Consider the following 23,331-nt stretch of genomic DNA (forward strand, 5'->3'; position numbering starts at 1 on the left):
AGATTTCCTTAAGGCACACTGCTGACATCATGGAGCCCTCTCTCCCTCTCCCTCTCCCTCTCTCCTTCTCCCCCTCCCTCCTCCCTCCTCGTCCCTCCTCCCTCTGCTCAATCTCTCCCAATCTCTTTCCTCCTCTCTTCAGTTCCTTCAGGTAAATCCTACTCAAACTTGTACCAACTTGTTTTTGACTGACAGCGAACAGCGAGAGACTTTTCTTCACTTTGAGAGAACCTAAACACCTATCTTTCCCAAGGCAACCTGCATCGGCCGATCGTTTCTTTGCCTGGTCATAACTTCCCATCTAGGCAGGCGTCCGTGCATCCGTCTCTGCAGGTAAGAGGTATGCGCTTCGGTCAACACCGTAGCACTCAGCCGGCTGGAGAGATTTCTGAAACACTGTATTCCCAGGCAATGAACGAGGGGTGATTCTCTTAACACTCACTGAAATCATTCAAAACTTCCAAGCTTATCTGGGGGAAATTTACAAGAGCTGTTTGCATGTGGAAAACGGGTTTTTTACTTAATGATGGGGCAAAAAAAAAAAAGTGCTTTATTCTTGCCTGTGAAACAATATCCAGATGTTGTCTTGTTTGCTGTGGGTTTAAGTGATCTAGGTGGAGGGAAGGAACGACTCCGACTTCTCCTTGCAAGTGTTTTGCTCTCGCAGTGGCTGTCAGAGCAAGTTTGTTACTGATTTTCAGTGATTCCAGAGTTCTTGGGTCTTTTTCTGGCAGTCAGTTTCCTTTGTCCGGGGAGAAGTCAGGGTAGGTTGCCGTAAGGCGAAACCTCACCAGAATATTTTAAAATCTGTTACCTATCCTTAGGAGGAAAAAAAAAAAAGTTACGTAAGTTTTCCGCGGTAGGTGGAGGAAGGTAAACAATTCTGACTTTGGAAACATTATGAACCTTTGTTCACAACCTGTGGGGAATGTGTCTTAGAACCTGTGTGTGATTTCCTGTGAGTTTAGCTCTCTCAGCTCCGAAATGTTACTCGGGGTGGAATTGACACGCTGCTCCCGTGGAGCTGGCTTCTTATCTCGTCTCTGCACTTCCGCGTTCAGTCGCCCGAAGGAAATAAGAATTTGTCTTTAGATGAGGTGTTTCGTGACCTCTCAGCTTCTGAAAGCCACGGGTTAGGACACGGACAACAAACGTCGTGTTCAACTGGGGAAAATTAAGGAGAAACGTGATTTGCCCCACTCAGTGCACACAGGCAGGTTTATGTCTTCTGAATGGAATATATTTTCATTCTTTTTTTTTTTTGAACCTAAAGGAAGAATTTTGAAAATAAAAATGACAACTGATCTGTAAAGTCCTTTCTCTGAAACCTCCAAATCACTCACTCTCACACACACACACACACACACACACACACACACACGCACAATCGACAGTGATTCCGGATCTTACCCCATTTTGTCCTCTCTCGTAAATGTTTCAACAACTGTGTAACGATCGACAATAGCCTTAGGTAACACATTCTCTCAATTTAAAGCTGTCCGAAGAATCCAAAGAAAATTGTCAATTGCGGCCACCCCGCGAGTTTAGACGCCGTCCCCTTGTGGAACCGGGTCAGGAGGCTCGCCGTGGAAGGAGTGAGCACTCACCTCACCCATGGTTCCCTCTGCTGTTCCGTCCCTGGGTTCTGGGGGGTGGTTATTCTTTGTGTTGTTTAGTTTTGATTTTTTAGCAGTTTTCCTCCTCTTCTAGCTGGGAATAGAATCAATGACCATGCAGGGAGCCACCCAGAGGTCGCACGGCCAGTCTTCAGAAAAGGCTAGAAAGTAGAAGAGCTTAACCAGATCAGGGAGTCGTATCTCAGAAATGCTAATCAAACAACCGAGCTGACCCGCCTTCACTGAGCTGAGTAAACGCCTAAGTACTTTGGGGGGTCGTTAGGAATAGACTTGGTTGAATGTTGTGATTCTGGTCGCTTGAGGAAAACACATTTTTAAAAAGCCCTCCCACCCTCTTACCACTCCTTCCTCCACCAACAGTTGTGGTCATTTTACGGAAAGTGCTATTTCCCCAATTTCCTCTCTTCACACTTAAAACCAGTGCAGACAGCCCGTTTTTTGGGGGGAAAGAGAGCGAGACCCCAGGCTTCCCACGCCAGCAGTCCCAAGAGCCAACAAAAGCAGGTCTGTTGGCTCCTTGATGCAGGGCTCAGCCCACTGCTGCTCTGCCCTTGCGTGGAGGAAATCAGGGAAGGGCTGCGCTTTCTTGTTTCAGTGTGTGTGTGTGTGTGTGTGTGTGTGTGTGTGCACGTGTAATTATATACCTGCAAGACAGCAACATGCTCGGTACAAGAGCAACCACCGATGTGTGGTACTGACTGTGCAGAGGCAAACATTTTCAGACGTAATCAGTAAATGTCAAGCACTTGAAATACCCTTTCCTGCCTCACCCCTTCCTCGGTTAGAGACGTGCAGCAATCCTCTGACTTCCTTGCATGCCCCACTTCAGAGTCCTTCGTTGTTTGTGGATTGTGTCTGAGAGCCAACACAGCAGTCCACGGACGGGGCCGTGAACGTGACGGCGCACGGATGACGAGCCCCTGCTCGGGACGCAGCGACCTCCCTAATCATTTCCCGCCATCTTTCATATATAAGTCAGTCAGCGACCGTCTTTCCGTCTGCAACAACTTAGGCACCTCACACTGGAGGAAATGGGGGCATCTCCAAATGTGTTTTAATTCGTCTTTCAAGTCAAAGGAAATTTACTCCAAAAATAGGAAGCTAGGAGCCGAGTTAATGTTAGTTGGTAGGCTTGCAAAGACAAGGTTGTTGCGGATTAATGGGTAAATGTAGGAGGCATATCAGGCAGAGGTTATTATTATCCATCTTCTCTCTCCCCCGCCCTTCACCTCCGTCTCATGGAGCCCCCTAGGCTGTGGGGTTGTTGTTGGTGCAGCTGGAGAGTGGGGTGCGGCAGGCCTGGGAAGTGGGGTAGCAGAGGAGCAAAGCAAACCAAACCAGGCCTTGCTGTGTGCCCCTCAAGGATGCAGTGCCCTGGAAGGGGACAGCTCTGACCCAACCACCTGGCTCTTTGCTGCCGTTCGGGTAGCTCTCCTGTGCCTATTTTACAGGCAGGTAAAGGGAACTGTGTAGCCAGAAATGAGCAGCCCTTGAAATACCAAACCTTCCCTCAATTAAAGGAAAAAAGGGTAGCCTGCTTCCCCACCTTGAAAGGGAGAAATGAGGGCACAGAATGAGAGAAAATAACATATCATCTAAAAGTTGTGTTTCGTAAGTGTTACTTGGTTGAGGTGAAAGGGGGAAAATGAGCAAATCCTTGGGGCGCCTGGGTGGCTCAGTCGGTGAAGCGGCTGCCTTTGGCTCAGGTCATGATCCCAGGGTCTTGGGATCAAGTCCCGCATGGGGCTCCTTGCTCAGCGGGGAGCCTGCTGGTCTACAGCCACCAGCTCCTTTGGTCACTTATGCCCCCACCCACGTTTCCGGGTTCTCCACCTGACCATGTCCCTGGGATCACAGCTCACCGTGGGGCCATGGGAATATACAGGGGACTCTGAGGGGGACTCCTGCAGTACGGATCCAATTCTCAGGGGGCTTTGAGGACCCGGGTAGGCAGGTTTGGGTTTCCATCTACATCCTATTTCAGCTGAAGTTGCCCTGGTATCAGGCCGGTAACTCTGAGATTCTGGTGCTTTCTCCTCCAGTACCAGCACTGGGGTCTGATCAAGAGCATCTGGAGCTTGAAGAATATACAATCTGGGGGCCCTGTTTAAGGAAAATGAATGCAAAATCACGACTAGAAAATTAGGTACAAAGTTTGGAGAGGGCGGGTATGGGCATAAGCGAGGCTCCCTGAAGCTTGGTTTCATCACCTTCATGATAAATCCACTCTGTGTCATACATAATAAAGACCCAATCCTTGTTGTTTGCAAGAATGGTTGCATTCACTTATGTAAATTTTAGCTGCTGGCTGCCCTCTGAGTAACTGGAAAATGATAAGCAAAAATACCATCGTGCTTATACATATCTAATGATCGGTGATATATGGAAAATTGATCTGGGCGATACGTAGAATGTTTCTCATTTCACTGGCAGGTTGCCGTGCAATGTAGATCCTTGTGCTGTGGCCAAACCTTGGGGCCATAACTAGGCCCAAGGGCAAGATGCTATCAAAGGTCTGTTTTTCCTACAGCGGACTGTGTGGGCACTGAAATTAGTGGTGCACTTTTTCCATTTGGAAAGCCCTCACTCAAGTTAAAACCAGAAGAACACCGTGCTAGTCATGAGCCTGGAACCTAGCATGATATAAAGGCATCGAGAACGTGCTTCTCTTCTAACAGACTGGAGGGTTTGCCCCCGTGAAATGTCCATGAAACGTCCACGGGTCTGACAAGGGACAGCCTCTTCCCTTAATGCTGTTTCCAGGCCAGGCAAGGTAACTGTGCCATTTCTTGGTACGGATGCTTGCAAAACCCATGCCTACCAAGCCAGAGAATGCTCTCACTCAGCGATGTTGATGCCTTCAACTATTGGCAGATGGATATCTTGCCCCATCCTACGTCACTCTGCCAAAGGACACAAGGTCAGCTCCCCAAATCTGGCTTTCTTACTTCCTGAGTTACCCTTTATTCCTGCCGTTTAAGAGCACATTTGAAAAGTTTATCCTCTGCTTTGAAACATCACAAAACTTGGCATCATCTGTACTCTTCCTAAAAACCCCATCCCCACCTAGCTGCTAGAGGCTGAAGAAAAATCTATAACCCTAGAGCACCTGGTTCCTTTGTCTAGAATTCTTTAAATACTAAGGAAAGAGAACCCGCCCTGTCTTCTTTATGTTTTCAAAAGTCCACGGAAAGAATTTATACATAAACAGATAGTGAGCAACACCACATACAGACATAGACATGCAAGTGACAAATGAGGCAAGGGTGTGCATTTAGCCCCAACATTAAGAATGAATCTGTGTAGGTATAGAAGTAATAGTCCAGTGTTGACAAGATCACAGTGCTGCTTTATTTTCAACATCTTGTCTATTTTAATGAATTTCAAATCTGTAATTTCCACCTGAGCTGCATATTAAAGCTGAAACAGCCCCCAAGTTGCCATCTAAAGAGTGTCCCAAAAATGCTGTCATAGTAATATTGGTCTCTTTTTTTTTTTAAGATTTTATCTATCTATTCATTTGAGAGAAGGAGAGAGAGCAGAGGGAGAGAGAGAGGGAGCACAGTGGGAGGAGGCGGGGCAAAGGGAGAAGTAGGCTCCCCGCTGAGCAGGGAGCTGGACACAGGATCCCAGGACCCCAGTATCATGACTGGAGCAGAAGACAGACGCTTAACTGACTGAGCCACCCTGGAGCCCGTGATATTGGTCTTAACAACAGTCCTTAGCAAAGGAGTTGGGTATTATGTCACATGGCTCGATTCTTGTTAAGGAGAATGCTGGGATAATCTGATCAAGAAACACTCAGGGTCCAGTTCCTGACACCACAACCCACCTGGCCCCTATGAACAGAAGAACTTGCTTCTCCCAGGCAAGCCAAAGCTGCCTTGGGAGGTAAGGGGAGGTGAGGACACCACTCCAGCGCCTCCATGACTCCATCTCTTGGGAACTGGGGAGACCCTTTAGGTGCTGGCCCTCTACTTCCTGGCTCATGGTTCTGGGGGCAAGAGTGGTTCCTCTGGCCAAAAGGCAGGAGGGGCTCTTCTGAACCACAATAGAACTTGCTAGTAAAGCACCCTCTTTCCTGGGAGAGGCACTCTCACCCAGGGAAAAGTAAGGCGGCTTGTCCTTGGATAGGAATCTACCATAGTCTCTAACTCCCACTCGGCCTTCACAGTCGTCACTGGCATGCAAAATCCCTGAGACATCCCACAGCAGAGACATCCTTTAACTTTGAGTCCCAAGTCGTACAACTATTTTGGACTACAGAACTGCCTCCCATCTCCTCTTACTTTCTTACTACTATGATTCACTCCTCTGACTAATATTTCGTGCAGCCCCACCGGGGACACCTTTCCAGGCCATGATTGGTATGGGGTGGCAAGGTGTCACATGCTCCAAGAAAGAACATGCTGTGATGTTCGTGTGTTCTTTGGCTGTGAGATGGACCTTTGGGACCTGAGCTGTCCCTGCAGGTGACTGGCCAGCCTTCGGGATTGCAACATGACCACAGATAGCCCCTAAGAATGTACTTACTTTTCGACTCTTTGTTTCTCTACATTCATCTGATTCCCACAGGATTTAAGTGGATTGTCAAAGGCACATCCTCATACCCTCACACAAATACAACATGACCTAAAAGTAGATGAGAAAGAAAAATACGGGTAAGCCTCAGAGAGGTAATTTGATTAAATCATCTGCTGGCTTTATATGAGTTTTATTTATTTTTTACAAAACACAAACTAAGTATACACAGGCCTACAGGGACAGAGTCTTGTTTGTGACTTCAGAATTAAATGTGAGTTGTAAAACACTTCATATTTGAACCTGAGAATCAACCAGGCTCTTGCTGTGTCTAGCCTTATCATGCGCCATATTTTATAATTCCTTTGAAAGACAATGTCTATTCTCCCTCTTAGGATTTTTTTTTTTTTTTTGCATCACTACGTCTATAATTTAATTGTCCACAAGTGAGGAAACAAATGTTCTCCACTGGTTTAGACTCAGGTCTGGCACCAGCAACAGAAAGCCATCTATGACCCACCACATCCAGGCTAGAAGCCCTGTTAGACGTCCCTCCCCACCCCAGGCTAGCTGGTTCATCCCACTTGGCCCCACATTACAAGAGCGCACCTACTTGTGTCTTTTGCCTACGGAGTTGCAAGCTCCATGACGATGGAGATTTTACCGGAAGCCTGCTCTGGGCTCCCAGAGCTTGGCCCAAATCATTCCTCGGGCAATGCTTGTTGAATCAACACGCATTGACATGAAGGTGGAATTTTTGCTATAATTACGTCTTCAGCTGAACCACAACCTGCATTTATGCCAACAAAGAACTTTGTATCCAAAGTGTTTTAAAAATGCATATATCTGAAAACTATGAACCGGTGCATTTTTTTTTCCCCTTGGTGAACATTATAAAGTGATAGATCGACCGCTAGAATTGCTTAAGTGGGGTTATTATGGAAGGGAGACATATTTTTATGAATTTCTACAGGACACCCCATACCTACAACAAAAGTAGCTGAGTAAACCCCATATAGGGAAAATAGGTGGCATGCAGAGTATTTTGGGAAGAAGGAAATTGAAACAAAACTCCATGGTTTTGGCATGGGAGTGTGGACTGAAAGTTTGATCCTGGGGATGAAAACAAGGGAAGGAAAGAATAGGAGGAATTTGCTGCAATCCCGGGGAAGAAGAGGGTGCTTTGATCTCCGGTTTGGCCAATCCAGGGAACCAGGCCCTAACCTCACATCATTCAAGTGCCCTCAAGTGCTCGGTTTTGATCTGGCCTGTGTTAGCATACCTGGGGCAATATAGGTATTTGGCTCTCAATGTGTTTTAAATTTTAAGTTCAAGAGAATTTTCTAAGATTTCCCATTTTAAGGATGAAATAGTCTAGGACTAAAACTTTACAAGAGCCACCTTTCTGGGATCGCCATCAAAGGCATCTCGCTCCGACTGGGAGCAGTCTATGCCGGCACATGGTGTTTCAGAGTCTAAGGCCATGTGAGCATACGTATATTGAAAAATAAATTTTATAGCGATGGATATTAGCTTGTCAAATCCAGTCTCCCAGGGATGTTCTATAAACTATGATTTTGTAGCACACTTCATTTAGTTTTCAATATCTGAAGAAACGGTCTATGATGTACTAGCCCTAAAGTCGGTGGAAATGCATATTTAATGAGTTTTTAATCAAATCCGATCAGGATTTTGGATGGTTGGCCTCCGGCCCCAGTCCCCTTGCTCAGCACATGTGTGCGGGCAGCTTGCTTGGCAGGAAGCTGGGTGGCCGAGGGAGAAGAATCAGTCCTTGATCTGAAGAAGCCCCCAGTCTGCTTCTGTGAGGACATGTGTGTGGGAACAGAGGTGGAGAAATAGTAAAAACCACTCTAAGAGCAGAACATCTGTGGTACCAGGCAGAACATGAGAACTGCACGAGGAGCCATGGCAAACAGCTGGAGATAGTCAAGAGGTAAGACTAGGTATGTTTGGGACACTTGGCAAAGGCCTAGGGCATTCCAGAGAGTGTTGGAGAATGAACAGGACTTTGAAAGTCAGGATGGGAGGAGAAGCCATCAGAATGAATGGCAGGTGCACCAGGGAGAGAAGGAGGGGCCGTGCTGGCAGTAGTCAAGGTGGTGATTCTGAGTGCTCACTGAAGGCCACTTGGTTCTAGGTCTGCCTTAATCCTAACAACAAAGGTCCATCCTATCCAGTAGGCTTTACTATGAGTCTTTTTTTCGAGACGAGGAAAGGAGGGCGCAGAGGTTATGTAACTTGCTTCAGGAGGGGTGAAGCCGTCTTCGATGCAAAGTCATTGGCTTCTAGAGACCATGCCTTTCAGTGCCAAGCCTCCAGAGATGAGACTCAAAGGCAGGCTGGTTGCCAGGGACTGTTTGGGGTTAGGTTTGGTAAGCAGTGAGGAGTCACCGAAGTTTGGTTTTGGGGGATCTGAGCTGCACTTTAGGAATATCAGCCTGGCAGTGAAGGCCACGTGACTTGCAGGAAGGGTGTTTCGAGAGACCAGGTTTTAAAAGGCATGAAGACCTGGAGCCCAGAGTGACAGCAGAAGGGGAAAGAAAGGTGCTCACAAGGTGCACTGGAAGGCAGAATCTCGGGGCTCACTCTAGATAAGGCAGGAGCAAAGGATTTTACAGACAGGTGATGGAATGAGGATGCCATTGTTTGGAACCAAAAATCAGGAGAAGTAATTGCATTTAGGGAGAATGAGTAATATGATTTCTGTTTGGGACAAGTCAGTTCTGGGCAGTTCTCTAGGAAAGGTGTCCCAGGGGATGCTGGAAACACAGAGTAGATCTCAGAGGAAGTGCTGTCAGTCAACAGGAGTTAACGTGATGGGACCAGGCATGGTCCAGAGTGTCAGGTGGAGGACACAAGGGACAGTATAAAGAGAAATAAAGGAGGATGAGCATAGGACCTTGGGGGAACATAGCTGGTGGGGGCCTCGGGGGAGAAGAGGGAAAGTCTACCATGCAGAAAGAGAATGAATCATCAGAGAAGCAGATAGAGGACCAAAGTAGCAACCAACAGTAGGAACTTTCTGGAGACGCTCTTGCTGACACCACCTTGACTCATTTATCATAGCGGGTGAGAAGCAGGTTTGGAAGTTGAGAGAAAGAAGCTTCTGGTGGTCTGATAGTACCAACAAGAACAGATGGTGTAGAGGACTTGATGGCCTCTTCCCAACTTACACTGCAGATAAAAAAATCAGAGGATTGAGAGATTATCATTTGGACGGCAAATCAGAGTCCTCAGAGGCCTGCAGGATGGCTCTGAGACTGTTGAGAGTGAGTTTCTTTCCCTCCATGCTCCACTCTAAAGGTGGCTAGCCCATTCCTTTTCCTCCTGAAACTCAACCAAGTGAATCAATAAATTCACCTCTATCACGATTTTCGAAGTATAGGCTTAGTGTGGAGGGGAACTCACATGTGCTCCTGAAGGAAGATTCTAGCAGCTCAGGCCCTTTCACACCTGGGTGAACACCCGGTTTTTGCAAGTTACGAGCTTCAGTTCTCCCGAGCCGTTCTGGATAAACGACAAGCCCATTCTTGAATGTGTTTCCAGTAAAAAGGGAAAGATAATGCCGTGTCCAAATTTGCTAATTACTGCAATGATTAAAGCAAGACTTTTCAAGTTTATTCTTTCATAAGATCAGCGACCTTTTGAACACAAGCAGGATCTGACAAAGACAGTCCTAACGAGGGAAAGAGAATGAGCAAGCAATGCCAGTTCCCTCGGAACAATTAGCTGCTATTGGCATTGAACAGACAGCTTAAAGTTTGTTTTGCTGGGACTACCTTCTGGTTTCTTGGTGCTGTGCTGTGATTAAACAAAACTTCAGCACAACGTAAAGGGCTGTATTATAGTCATCTTGAAAAATATAGGGGGATTAAAAGAATGGAAGCTTTCGTTTTCTTAGCAAAAGTCAAGTGAGGAATATTTTGGAAACTTCTGGATAGGAGAACATACATATGTGATAAGAGTTCTTGAAGCCCTACAGAAACAGAAGATGAGCGAGAACAAGCCCCAGGCTGGTAGTTGTTAAGAGAGGCAGGCTGAGCTCATGACGAGAGACTTTGGACTTTGGAAGCCGACATTCCCAGATGTAAATTCCAGGCATGCAGATTCCCAGCCACAGAGCCCTTGGGTAAGGCTCACTGACGCTCTGAGCCCCGGTGTCTTTGCACATTTGGGGGCACATGGGAAGCCATCAATCAAGGGATACTGATTCCTTCTGTTTCCATTCAAGGTCCCCACCTCCCGCATGGATTTCTCAGCATCCCCGCCGCCCCCTGCCCCAGCCCAAGGTGAACAGAGGCTTCTCCTTAAGGTGGCTGGAGAGTAAAAGGGTAGATTTGGAGGCAGAAGCCCTAGATTAGAGGGCTGTGTGATCCTCCGCCAGTTATCTGACTTCTCAGATTCTTCTCTGTAAACTGGGAGGAATTCCTGCCACAGGGATACCGGGGAGTTAAATGAGATGCTCTCTGTGAAAGTGTCGGGAAGGCTCTTGTGTCTTCTAGGAATCAACAGATAGCAAGCATTCTCCAAATGACCGGGACGAGCTTACTTTCCTCCTTAGGGACTTAATTCCCTTTTTATACAGTCCTGTGTTTTAAAAACTGACTTTATAGGGGCGCCTGGGTGGCACAGCGGTTAAGCGTCTGCCTTCGGCTCAGGGTGTGATCCCGGCGTAATGGGATCGAGCCCCACATCAGGCTCCTCCTCTGTGAGCCTGCTTCTTCCTCTCCCATTCCCCCTGCTTGTGTTCCCTCTCTCGCTGGCTGTCTCTCTGTCACATAAATAAATAAAATCTTAAAAAAAACCCCGACTTTATAAAGGAACTCAGAATTCCAGAGTCTAGGTCACTACCCTTACAAAATCTTCAAACAGATTTTTTATTATTCTTTTACTTATAAAAGGGATTCTACTCCTATAGCTACTCAAACTGGGATGAACACGATTTTGATTTGGCAGAAGCTGATTTACTGGGTTGTTCTCAATGTAAATTCAATCAGAAATTACCCTTGTAATTATTTTTTGACACGCTTCTTTTTGTTGTTGTTGTTGTCAAAAACACATAGCAACACATTAAAAAGGTAACTTTCCCCTAGGTTTCATAAGGAGAGGAGAGTGACAAAGAGAAATACTATGAACTTGGCATACAAATGAACCATGCTCTGGAATTCGGGTGGGTCTAGGAAAAAGTACAGACTTCAGTGGAAAACATACATGGGTGTGTGAGAAATCCCTGTAAACTATAAATTGAGTACATACTGCACAGGCTGGTATGGAAAGTAACCACAGTGCTCTCTAAAATCAGGGAAAAGGCGACAGAGGAAGTTTGGCACCAACACACCAGGTGTCCCTGGGAGTCGGGGACGTTTGCAGTTAGGAGTGGTCTTGCTTGGATTTATGGACCCTGATGATCATAAGCATCAACGAAGGTACCTGTTAGCCGGCATCCTCCATCCCTGAGCTCAGGTTCTCACGCTCCTCCCCCACCTTCCCTTACCAAGGACCCCTGCTCGGTTGCTCTGGATTCGTCCTCACCTGTTGCCTTTGCCTGTGTGGTCTCCTTCCTCAAAGCAGCACATCTTTCCTTATCCTCCCAGTCTTGTCATCCACCTTCAACACCCTTCCTTCAAGGCCGGTTCGGCTCAGCTTCCCTTTCCATGGAGCCTCACCACTTCCAGTCTCCCTGAATTTCCTTTTCTCTGGGCAGATCCAGACCCAGAATGTGTCTGTGCCATGAAGACCTTTTCATATATTGGGTCCCTGGGTGTGCATTTGTTCAATGCAGGTGTTGCCCCCCACCCTAATCAGATGACAAGCCCCTGACGGCAGGGTCGGGGTGGGGGGGTGGGCATCACATTTGACCAGGTGACAAGCAGCTACCGTCCTCAAAGTCCTGCTTTGCACCCTGCACTGGGTGCATTCAGCCAGCTCTCTGTGATCCTAGCCTCATGCGAGGCGAGCTCTTTTATCTCCCTTTTTTGAAAGGAGGATGCTGAAAATCAGGAAGACTGGATGCTTGTCCCAAGTCACCAGCCCAAGTATCTTCCACGGGGCATTTTCCATCCTCAGGATGCGCCCGTCAGGTGGGTCTTGGCACAAGCTTTCAGACTTTAAGGACTTGCCCACCCCCAACACTGTGGTACCAGAAGACCTGAGATTTGAACCCAAGTCTGTCTGGCTCCAACCCTATACCTTTCCACTCTGTCATGTTGCTTCCCTAGCACCAAAATGCTCAAGACAAAGCTGAGCATGGGATGATAATAAATGAATACATGGTGATTCATCCAATTTTGTCAAAATCAAGGGAAGGTGACAAAAATCTGTAAATTGGACCAGAACATGTGAGTGTGTGTGTGTGTGTGTGTGTACAGAGAGAGAGAAGACAGGTTTAACACAGGTGAACCATCCCTACTGTCCCTAGACTGTTGACATTTCTCAGTAGTTTCTTCCCTGAACTGTCATTCCTAAGGGTGGTCCTATAAGGAAAACCCCTGAGGACTGAGGTGAGCACCGTTCGGTATTTCTCTAGTGGGAAAGCAGTGAGGCTGTGGGCTACACTGCTTGCACAGTGTAATCGTCCACACCCTGGCTGCGGGCCTGGCCATTATTATTTCATGCAGATAGTCCACATCCTGTCCAGAGGTCGTTATGGGAGCAGATTGGCAGAGAAGAAACATCTGTGGAAGTGCATGTGGGGGTCATGGGCAACGAAGGTGCATGAGATCCATCCAATGTCAGGGAACTTTCTAGTGTGTTCCCATTCGTTTATCATAATTATCCACCACAACGGGCTGCTTCGTAGCCTGGTGTTTTAAAAACAAACCATAAAACCTGTGACCTAGGACCAGAATCGGGCCCATGACGGAGTGTGAGGCCCATGACAGCTTGGAGAGCTACTAAAATGTGATTCATGTTGTTGTTGTTGTTTTAGATTTCATTTATTTATTTGAGAGAGAGCTCAAATGGGGGGAAGGGCAGTGGGAGAGAGAGAAGGAGACTCCCCGCCGAGCAGGAAGCCCAACACGGGGCTCAGTCCCAGGACCCTGAGATCATGACCTGAGCCGAGGGCAAGGCAGACACTTCACCTACTGAGCCCCCAGGCGTCCCCTAAAATGTGATTCTGGATCAGATAATTGTCCAACGTTCCAGAGCCTTCGGAAAGAATTCAAGAGGGAGAAGGAATTTCTAGTGCCCCCCAGCACCTGTGAAGACTGAGAAAATGCCGTCCTGCCGAACACGTGGTAGTTCTGCTTGGCAGTTCCTGTGGCCAGATAGCTTTTAAAAAAATCAGATACAGATACCTTTTTTTGGTGAAGGGGCTGTCATTTACCCATAAAAACTAAAGTCCTGTGCTGGAAATCCTTGTGGCCCAAGGGCTCTGCTGTTCATCCACCACGGGAAGTGGGTGAGGACGGCTTAAAAGCCCAGCTTCTGCCTCCTGGGGTAGAGGGCAGGTTCCCGCCCATTCTCTCAGCTACCACGTGAGCATGGAGCATAAGTTCTGGACAGCACACGCCCTCTGGGAGGCCCAGGATTCTTTCCTGCAGAGCCAGGTCCCGTCATTACCACCCTGGAGCTCCGGGACCTTCAGTTGAGCTGGGCCCCAGCACCTGGACTCGAGTGAGGTAAGATCCCCAGAGTGCTTCCCACTGGTCACCCAGGGTGGTACAGAAGGAAGGGAAAAATAAAACACCCAAACCTCAAAAGACCAGGGAATTTCTGGAAGGTCCAACCAAAATGATTCATCTTGACCTCAGGCATGATGTTTTCCCTACTCTCTATTCTATTTCATTTCCACCAGTATGGATCTTACTGATTTGAAGAAAACTTCCACTTTTGAAATTTCTAGTGTTTAAATATGGATTAGTACGACGCTATGAGATTGCAAATAAAATACAGCATTAACTTTTTTAGGGAAAAGAGTGAGTAATACTTGTATTCTATACTGTAAAGACTGAAACCCCAGTTTACTTACATAAACAAAGGCTTTGGGTATAAAACTGTTAGTAATGCATCAAGCATGCTTCTGAAAATAGCAATTAGCTCTTAATTCAGATTAAATTTACAAATAAATAACTTGCAGAATTACTGCTGAGTCTCGAGCCTTAAAGATCTTGATCTCAGTGACACGGTATGTGACAAAGGCAGCTGTGTGAACAAACACATTCTTGGGTTTGTTTCTTTCAATATCATGTATCATATTATCCACAAACCACATTACATGTGAAAAGTGATAAGATGCTTAAAATATTAAGTGACAGTAGCTAGCTAGTAACCTAGTTATCCTTACTGCCTGTCTGGTGGATCACATTTTACCCTGGGCTTTTAGGACCTACTTAAGGCTGAATAACTCTTATCCACAATTTTTGAGAGTGAGAAAGATCCTACGTATATTGCTACAGATCCGTCTTAGCTCTGAGAGACGACCACTTGTGTATAACTGTATTTAATATCCCTAGCTATTCATTCTAATACTGAAAAGCACCTTTTCTTTTCTTCCTTCCCTCTCTCCCTTCCCTCCTCCCTCCCTCCCTTCCTTCCTTCCTTCCTTCCTTCCTTCCTTCCTTCCTTCCTTCCTTCCTTCTTTTCTTGGTATCTTTTAACCAGTGTTTCCTTTTCTCCGATATTAACAAAGCAATTTCCCCAGAAATTTGCAATTTCTTGCAAATATTAGAACCTATTCATCTCTAATAACTTTCTAGTCAGTCTGTTCCGATGTCCTATGAATAACTTATCAATTACCCGTGACACCTGAGATCTCTCCCACCAGAATTTAGGTTGTGTATTTTCACGAGGCAATGTATTTTTAAAACCAAGATGGTCCATCAGACCAAGGGCTCAGTTAGCCCGGAGCTGTGTTAGCCCTGCAGCTGTGTTGTTGAGCACCAACAGAGACACAGTCCTTGCACACGTTAAAAAGTAAGCGCAGTTTCAGAATTTCGCGTGCGCTCTGACGTTCAGTTCTGCCCATGCTGAAGAGAGCTTGGAGGCCATTTCGTCCAACCCTCTCATTTTACAGATGAGGAAAACAGGCCTAATTGATAGCTGGCAATACTAAATTATAGCCCTTCTAAAACTCAATAGCAGAGTTAGTAGGCTTCTTAATGTGCTCAATTACCATACGGATCCCACGAGCTGATGAGTGTGCTGTGACCTTGACCATTTACATTCTGTGGTTTTCAGATGTTTATGTCTCCAACGTGGTATTTGTAATCCCAAGGCCCGGTAACCTTTTACCGCGGAGGCCTTGCCAGTCCCCAGTTCTGGGCACCTCCCCTCTTCCATACCCAGCCAGAGCTCCCAGGCTGCACAGTACCCGCAACGCCATAGCAGGTGCACCCGAGAGACCATTTCCTGTGTGAGGGGCTCATGGGCCCGGCAGCTGGTTGAACACCTTTCTTCATCTCTTGTCTGCTCTCCTGGCTTCTCGGGAGCCAGCCCAGATCCTTCCACGTCCTTCAGCCCTGCTCATCTTACCCCAGAGGATCATATCATCATTCCCTGGACTAAGAGCACAGTTCATCAAGTTTCATCCTCTACTGCTTCATATTTTTCTATAGCTTTTCTTATCTCTCCTCCCCTTCCGTTCAACCAGAACAGAAGCTTCACAAGAATAAGCATTTGGTTTGTACACTGGCATCCCCCGTGTCTGGAATAGTCTGGAAAATAGTAGGTGCTCAATAAATACATGTGCAGTGGGTATAACCTTTCCTCTTTCCCTCCTGTCTTAGGGAAACAGGTTTCCCCCTCCTTTCTAGGACTTAACCCCTGGGAGCTTCAGTGTCTCCTGTCCACCCTCAAATCTTTGACCTCTAGATCATGTCCGTTTTCCTGACATCTCATTTCCTTAGTTGTCCACTCTGACAAACTTACATGGCTGTCCAGCCATCTGGCTGCCCTTTCTCCAGCTGCTTGGCCGGCAAGTCCCCTCTCCTTCTCCCCAGTGCAGCCAGTTTCCAAGACTGTCTTCAGCGGCCTTCTGCTCTTGGTATTTTTCTTTAATACAGATCTCATGGACTCATGTGGCTAACGTCTGCTCCTTGTGCAGTGATTCCCAAATCTTCATCACTAGCCCCAAATTTATTTCCTAGAGATGAGCACCTCGATGCAAACGTGATGAGAATCAACCTCACCATGTTGCCTTCAATACTCTCCGCTTTTTGTGTAAGTCTTCCTCCTCACCCAGGGACCAAACCCCAGAGACCTATCGGCTCCAGTTCCCCTGCCACCACTCGGCATCTAATAGTTGTGTGAGTTTCACCTGTTAGGAAGCCAAGGTGGTGGTGCCCTTGAGTTCATGCATTGCTTACGTGAATTTAACAGCATCGCGAATGATCTCTGTGGAGCTCTTGTCCCGTCCCCGTCTGTCTTGCTACATGAGCCTGACTTCTGTTTACCTGTTCAAACTCTTCAGTTTGATTTCCATGGCCTTTTAAAATCTATTGCCAGTGTAGCTTTTAATCTAGCCTCACACTAACTTTCTTGAAGTACCACAGAGATTCTCAACCATCAATACACATTAGAAGAAACGAGGGAATTTTGAAAAAGTGCCAAAACTCGGGCTCCAAATAATACATCCCTCCTTTCCCTCCTCCTAATGAGAGATTCTAATGCAATTGATATGTGGGGAAGCCAAGGTAGGAGGGCCCTTCAAAATTTCCCCAGATGTTTCCTAGATTCGGCCACTGTTGAGAATTATTGATATAACCTATGATCCAATCAAACGAACGTACTCAGGAAAGTACTTTGTCACCGCATCATGCTTTTGCCTGGGCAATTCCCCTCACAGACAATTCCCTCTCTTCTATTTCCTCTTCCTACAGAAAATGCATGAAGACTTCTGTGACTCTTTCAGATGGAAAGAATCAATCCTTTCCTGGAAGTTTCTGTATGTTTCTGTATATTACATTCATTCATGTCAGCTGGGGAGACACTGAAAAGTTAGATAAGGACAACATAGAGTATTAGAATAAGACAAAGTCCCTGTCTTTATGTGGCTTACAGTCTTGTGGGATAGGAGAAACACATGAGCCAGTAAATAACATAAGTTTTATGATAGAAGTCTGTAAGTGTCCACAAGATAACGGTTAGCCGTAAAGGATTCTATTCTGCTTGGTGTTATAACAGTTCACGTATATGTCATCTCCTCTATAGATGGTATAATTTGAGGACCAAGACCAGCCATAAGATCGCATTTTCTTATAATATGTTAACTGTTTCCTAAATAAGTGAGTGAGTGAACGAGTGAGTGAGTGAATGACATGCTGGTGATTAGGCATCATTGGGGAATAGTAACAGCTTCCAGGAAATAGTGGCCGGGATGGAGGTGTTGTCGCACTGGAGTTTAAAAGCCATGTCATCATTTTTAATCCTAGGCTATGTGTGAGTTTTACAGTTTTCTTCAATCTTCCTTTCCATAGTTTATTTAAAATAGTAATAGGAATAGCACTAGAAACAAGGTCCCATTTCTCATGACCTAGAAGGGGGTAATGGTCTACCCAAAATTAATACTTAGCTCCTTTGGTTTTATTTATTTATTTATTTTTTATTTTTTTAAAGATTTATTTATTTATTTATTCGACAGAGATAGAGACAGCCAGCGAGAGAGGGAACACAAGCAGGGGGAGTGGGAGAGGAAGAAGCAGGCTCATAGAAGAAGAGCCTGATGCGGGGCTCGATCCCATAACGCCGGGATCACGCCCTGAGCCGAAGGCAGACGCTTAACCACTGTGCCACCCAGGCGCCCCAGCTCCTTTGGTTTTAATAAGTAAATCCTAGAGATCAAATGTGATGGTTTAATGGATAAAGGGAAGAACTGGAGGAGATTAGAAGAAACAGCTGCCACCCACCCTATGGGTCCAATGAGCCTTCCCTCCTTTCCTTCTGACCTTACCACAGTCTTCAACTTAAGTCCTCGGGCCTCTTAAAGATATTATTGAGAAATCTGCTACAATGGTCACCAAGTTAATGAAGGCAAATAGGATTCGGCAGCAATTTTCAGGCGTGTGTGTGTGTGTGTGTGTGTGTGTGCGTGCATGTGTGTGTACGGGGTGGGTGGGGTAAATAAGGGAGGAAACAGAGGACATGTGAAAGTCATTACACTTCTTTCGTGGAAACCTCTGAGCCCTTGAGTAACTACAGGTATGATTAATCATTCCCTAAAAAGGAAGGCATCCTCGGGGAGAAGAGCCATATCTGAACCCCCACGTACTCTTTGAGGACACTCGTGAATCACAGCGTAAGGGTCATCAGCGGAGGAAGCCGAAGTGCTCAGCCCAGCTTCCGGGAGCATCTGAGTCAGGACAGACAAAGGGAAGTGTTCCTTAACTCAGAGAATTGTAGCACGGTGGAAACTCACTTCCCATAGAAGTAGAACAATGTGTAACTATAAGTCACTTCAAAGAAGGAATTCAGAAAACATCACGTGTACTGATAAATGGGTTGAAACAGCCACGTGTTTTGGGTCATGTCTTTGACCTTCATTCTTTAATTTATAGATGGATTATTAATCCATTTTTTTGATTCGTTTGTGACTCATTTATAAAGTGGTCAGTATAAGTCATCAAAAAAAGTTTTTTGAGCACTTACTGTATGTCAGGGACTGTGTTACTCTGGGTACAAAGATGAATGTGGCTCAATCCCTGCTCTCAAAGAACTCACCATCCAGAAAGGTGATGGATGCATTAAGAGAAAGTCATGATGCTGGAGTGGGGTACTACCAGCACGTGTTAGAGTGGTGAAGGAGAGACAGGGTCTTCAATGAAGCCTCAGTGGGAGGAGTTAGCCGGGTGAACCATGGGGCTTCAGCTGGGGGATCTGGCGCGAGGATGGGCTTCTCGGGCAGCTGAGACGCTGGGAAGCCAAAGGCAAGTAGAAAAGCTTGGGGCAGCATGCAGTGTGCAGAGAAGGGACAGCAGTTCGTCATCATGGAAGCAGGGACGATGGAGAGAACATCCAGAGATGTCACCAAAATGGTAGCCAGGGGTTCTCACTTGGAATACTCGGACATTGGGTAAAAAGCTTAAGTTTTATCAGCAAGAAACGAAAAACAGTTCGAGGGCTGACACAGGGAACTGACATAGACAAATTCTCATTTTTGAAAGGGAGATCGGCACTAAGAGGGAGCCAGAGTGAAGAGGGGCCAAAAGGAGGCCAGGGACGCAGGGGGCAGGGTAAAGCCTTGAAAGGGCAGCGGAGCCGGGGATGAAAACAGGGCTTATCCTGGAGGCAGAACTAAAGACCTTGTGTTGTGGTTATGAAGGAGGGGGGAAGGGAGGTGGACTGGCATCGGGCTTGGGAGACTGTGGAGCCACTCCCAGAAAGGACACAAGGGTAGCAGCACTTCGGGGTGGGGGCGCTGCCCTCAGCACAGCGTGTTTCCAGAGAAGGCCGACATCGTAGGTGGGATCGCTCCTGCGTCTTCCGCCAGTGAGCGGGGCTGTGTGGTACAGGGGACCGAGAGGCACAGTAACTCTTTGTCCACTCCGTTCGTCAATACACCAGTACCCAGGAGTGTTCACTTTGAGACCCGTGGCTGCTTTTCTAGAACTGCCAGACTCTAAGCTGCCTTTGCTTCCATCATTCATTCATTCATTCATTCATCAACATCAAGCCCCTCCTGGAACCTTGGCATCAGCACATGTGATATAAGGTATGACAGCTTTTGTTCCAATGAGGGACAATGGAGTGCGACGCACAATGAGCTGGATTTTGAGTCAGACCAGGATCTAAATACTGTCACCACTACTGACGAGTTGTGTGGCCTTAGGCGAACTTTCTAACTTGTCCGAGCCCCTTATTTTTACCGGAGTTCCCGAGCTACTCTGCCGTTGGGAGTTAAGTAGTGCTGGTCACGTGTATGTTCGCGGCTAGTGGTTGTTGATAATTTGATAAGTGTCATTGCGGTGAGATATACAGAAGCAAGCAAACAGTTCCACCATACCGAGGTAGATATTCCGAGAGACAGAAGCACAGGGACCGACCGGGGAGCCTACAAGGAAATCACGGAACCGTGAGAACAGGGCAAACACCTGCCCAGAAGGAGCAGTGTCTCGAATAGATATGAGAAAGCAGGCGAGGAAAGGGAGAGAGCTTTCTAGCAGGTGGCCTGGCATGTCTGGAAGCATCAAATCGGTCAACAGAGGACCGGCCCACTGGGGCAACAGTGAGTCATTCAGCACGGCTGGCGCGGGCTGTGGCGCCGCTGGTACCAAGGCCGACGTAGGCGCTCAGCTCCTGAAGGGCATGCGTGCATGTGCAGAAGGTCAGGAGCTCAGGTCTTGGTTTGTAGACAACCCGGGCCCCTGAGCTGGGCAGTGGAGGAGTGCTTTCGGGAGATCACGAGACTGGACCACGGGGAATGACTTAGAGGGGTGGCCACTGGAGACAGGGACCTGGTTATGAGCCTGCTGTGGTCGCCAAAGAAAGAGAGTATGTGCCTCTAAACCGAGGTGCTAGAGGTGAGAAGGGAGGGGGCAGCTTCAAGGACATTGAGATAAACTAGGGTTATTCCCAGCTTGGCCGTGTGATGCAAGGCATTCTCCCAAGCCGAACTTTTTGTCCCTCCCCACAATCCAAAGACAGCGATGTGGCCTTTCTCGTTCCATGAGGGTTATTTACCAGTGATCAGAGGAGACAAAAGATGGCACAGGGGGCACAAGGGTGCTGTGTCTGGGCTTCACAACCAGCGTCCCGTTCCCAGTTCCAGCCTCTGAAGATGGGCTCTCTCCTGGAAAATAGGGCTAAAGACAGATCCAAGATAGAACATTAGGAATTGGCCAAACTAGGTGTAATTCAGGGGCAACTCATGTCAAGTGGCCAATGTCGTTGCCCCTTAGAACTTCCTCTTTCGTCCTCTCCACCATCCTTGTTAGTCCTGAACACGTGCTCCCAGGCGTCGGGGTGTTCGAGTCTGAGTCCCGCTGGGCTGCATTATGTCTGTGGGGTGTGGGCCTAGACTCAGAGGAAGCATCGTCTTCATCACATGTCACTTTTCCCTGACACCAGCCACACAGTACAGAAGATGCAGATACTTGAAAATGGGTTCACAACCACGGTTGCCGAGCACAAGGTGGCTCAGAAATTAAGCTAAGGCATGTGGTTCAAATTAGACCAAAGTAGTCTTTTGAAGGTTGAACTGGGACACACCACCATGAATGGCCGGGTAGACTCTGCGAATTAAGAGAATCATTTTGTCAATAATGTGTGTGTGTGTGTGTTTTCACTTGCAAATATTCATTGAGCACTATATGTATTTTTCTCCTCTTCCTTTGGACAAAGAGTGTTTGTAACCCACTAACAACAGGGTCCCATCGGGGTGAGTGTGTGTGGAAGTAGCTCTTACTAGTCAGAAACTTCTGGCTTAGCCTTCTTCGACTTACCAAGATAGGAGTGGTCAAGGCGTTGGTTTCTAGCTCTGCTTCTCGTAAAGGAGGTTTCCTAATATAAGCCAACACAGGAAAACAGTCACTGACTACGAGGCTGGCTTACGATGCTTTTTAATGTTCTCTTTTTTTTTTAAATGAGGTCAGCTAGTGATCTTGAACTTTCTCCTATAGGTAAAGCTCTTTGCACAACAGAGGCGTGTGAGAGAAATCAGCCTTCCTGGCCCCCACAGCTGGTGATGGCCATCCATGGGAGAGAACTCAGTCCCCGAAATCATTTTCTGTGTTCTGTGTTGTGTCATTCCGATGAGGAACTGTGGTTGCAAAATGCTGATTGCAACCCCAAGTATAGCCGCCTCGTCGCTGGGGAGCTTGTTAGAAATGCAAATTCTCGGACCTCAGCCCAGAACTTCTGAATCAGAATCTGTATTTTAACAGGAGCCCCAGGGAATCTGTCTGCACATTAAGGTTTAATAAGCACTGGTCTACAGCAAAGGATTGAAAAATGAACCGTCCCCCTACACACACACACACACACACACACACACACACACACACACACGGACACTTTGGGACCTGCAGGCATGATGCACACACTTTTTGTCCTGTAATAATATATTATGTACATTTTAAAATATACGCAACATATAAACACTGAAAAGGATGAAGTGGAAACTCAATTTGAGTACTTCTATGCCTTCCTTGCTCTTGGATTCCTGAGACACAAAACGTCAGAGACTCCCGTTCTCAGGAAGCAAACAGAGAGCTATTGCTGAAAGGGATCTTACAGCCTTTTATATACGATGGCCAGTGTGCTTGGAGCCTCATGGAACATGAAACCATAGAAGGTAATTTGTTAGGCTAAGTCGGATATATTGTTGCCTCTCGTGCTTGTCAATTGCATCAGTGTGAGAAATATAAAACCCATTTTCTCTTCAAGGCAGGAACCTGTAGGATATTCTTTGAGCTATGACTCAAAATAGAAAGTCTAAACCTTCATTTCTAGTTCGGTGATTCAAGTCAATGGCGTACTTGTACCCTCTCCTTTCCGAGGTGCCTGGCTCTGGACTGGCCTCCCCTCTGACCTACGACGTCAGTTCGCATATCTTTAAACGAGCTTCGCCGGTTACTAAATCTGGACAGCTGGGAGTTCACTTGCGTGACATCTTTGCCCTGTTCTTCCCTCAGTCAGGGTCCCTGCATGTGGCAGGACTTGTGTTGGCATTAGGGTTAAAAGATGAATTAACGCTGAGCCGGGTTTAAGGAGAATCAGCTCGTAAATGCATCAGTAGAGCAACATTTAAACGTCATCGTGAGGCAGGAACAACTTGCAAAAAGCAGAAGAAAGGAGCAAGAGGAACTCTCCCTGGAAGCTGAAGGAGGTGGTGTTTGAGCTGGGCCTTGCGGGATGAATAGGAGGTTGCCAGGAATTGGGGCTAAAGGGACCCGCATTATCAGCATGCCTCTTGAGTGAAATGCAAACTCTTCTAATTCACTCAATTAAAGGAAGCCTTAAGTTGACATGAAATAACAACCCTGAACACTTACTGAACACTGGGTTCTTGGAGTTGTGCGATCTAAACGTCTCTGAACATAAATTATTTCATACGGTTTGGCCACAGCGGTGTGTGGAAAGTTTCTCAGTAGGGCACAGTAAGTATTTCTCATTTACAGTAAAATCTGGAATGTTTGGGAATGGTCTGTACTAGGGAAATTGAATTTTCAGATTAACTGCATAAAAATGGAAAGTGTGGTTGAAAAACCTTCCTAAT

At 46.8% G+C, this 23,331-nt stretch overlaps 1 protein-coding gene across 6 annotated transcripts in view; it reads left to right on the top strand.

Moving 5' to 3' along the window:
* The window catches only part of KCNJ15 (potassium inwardly rectifying channel subfamily J member 15), an 87,085-nt gene that overhangs the window by 30,092 nt on the left and 33,662 nt on the right, over positions 1-23,331 (top strand). For 2 of the 6 annotated variants that reach the window (XM_087861802.1, XM_087861804.1), the window contains exon 1: positions 1-23,331. This exon is cut by the window's right edge. The exons of 1 other annotated variant lie outside the window; for it this stretch is intronic. The gene's annotated coding sequence lies outside the window, so the exon portion shown is untranslated. 3 more of the 6 variants (XM_087861803.1, XM_045813541.2, XM_087861805.1) reach the window with 2 other exon arrangements.

This window comes from Ursus americanus, chromosome 4 (assembly GCF_024610735.1).
Source record: "Ursus americanus isolate L20-20 chromosome 4, mUrsAme1.1.p, whole genome shotgun sequence".
Lineage (NCBI taxonomy): Eukaryota > Metazoa > Chordata > Mammalia > Carnivora > Ursidae > Ursus > Ursus americanus.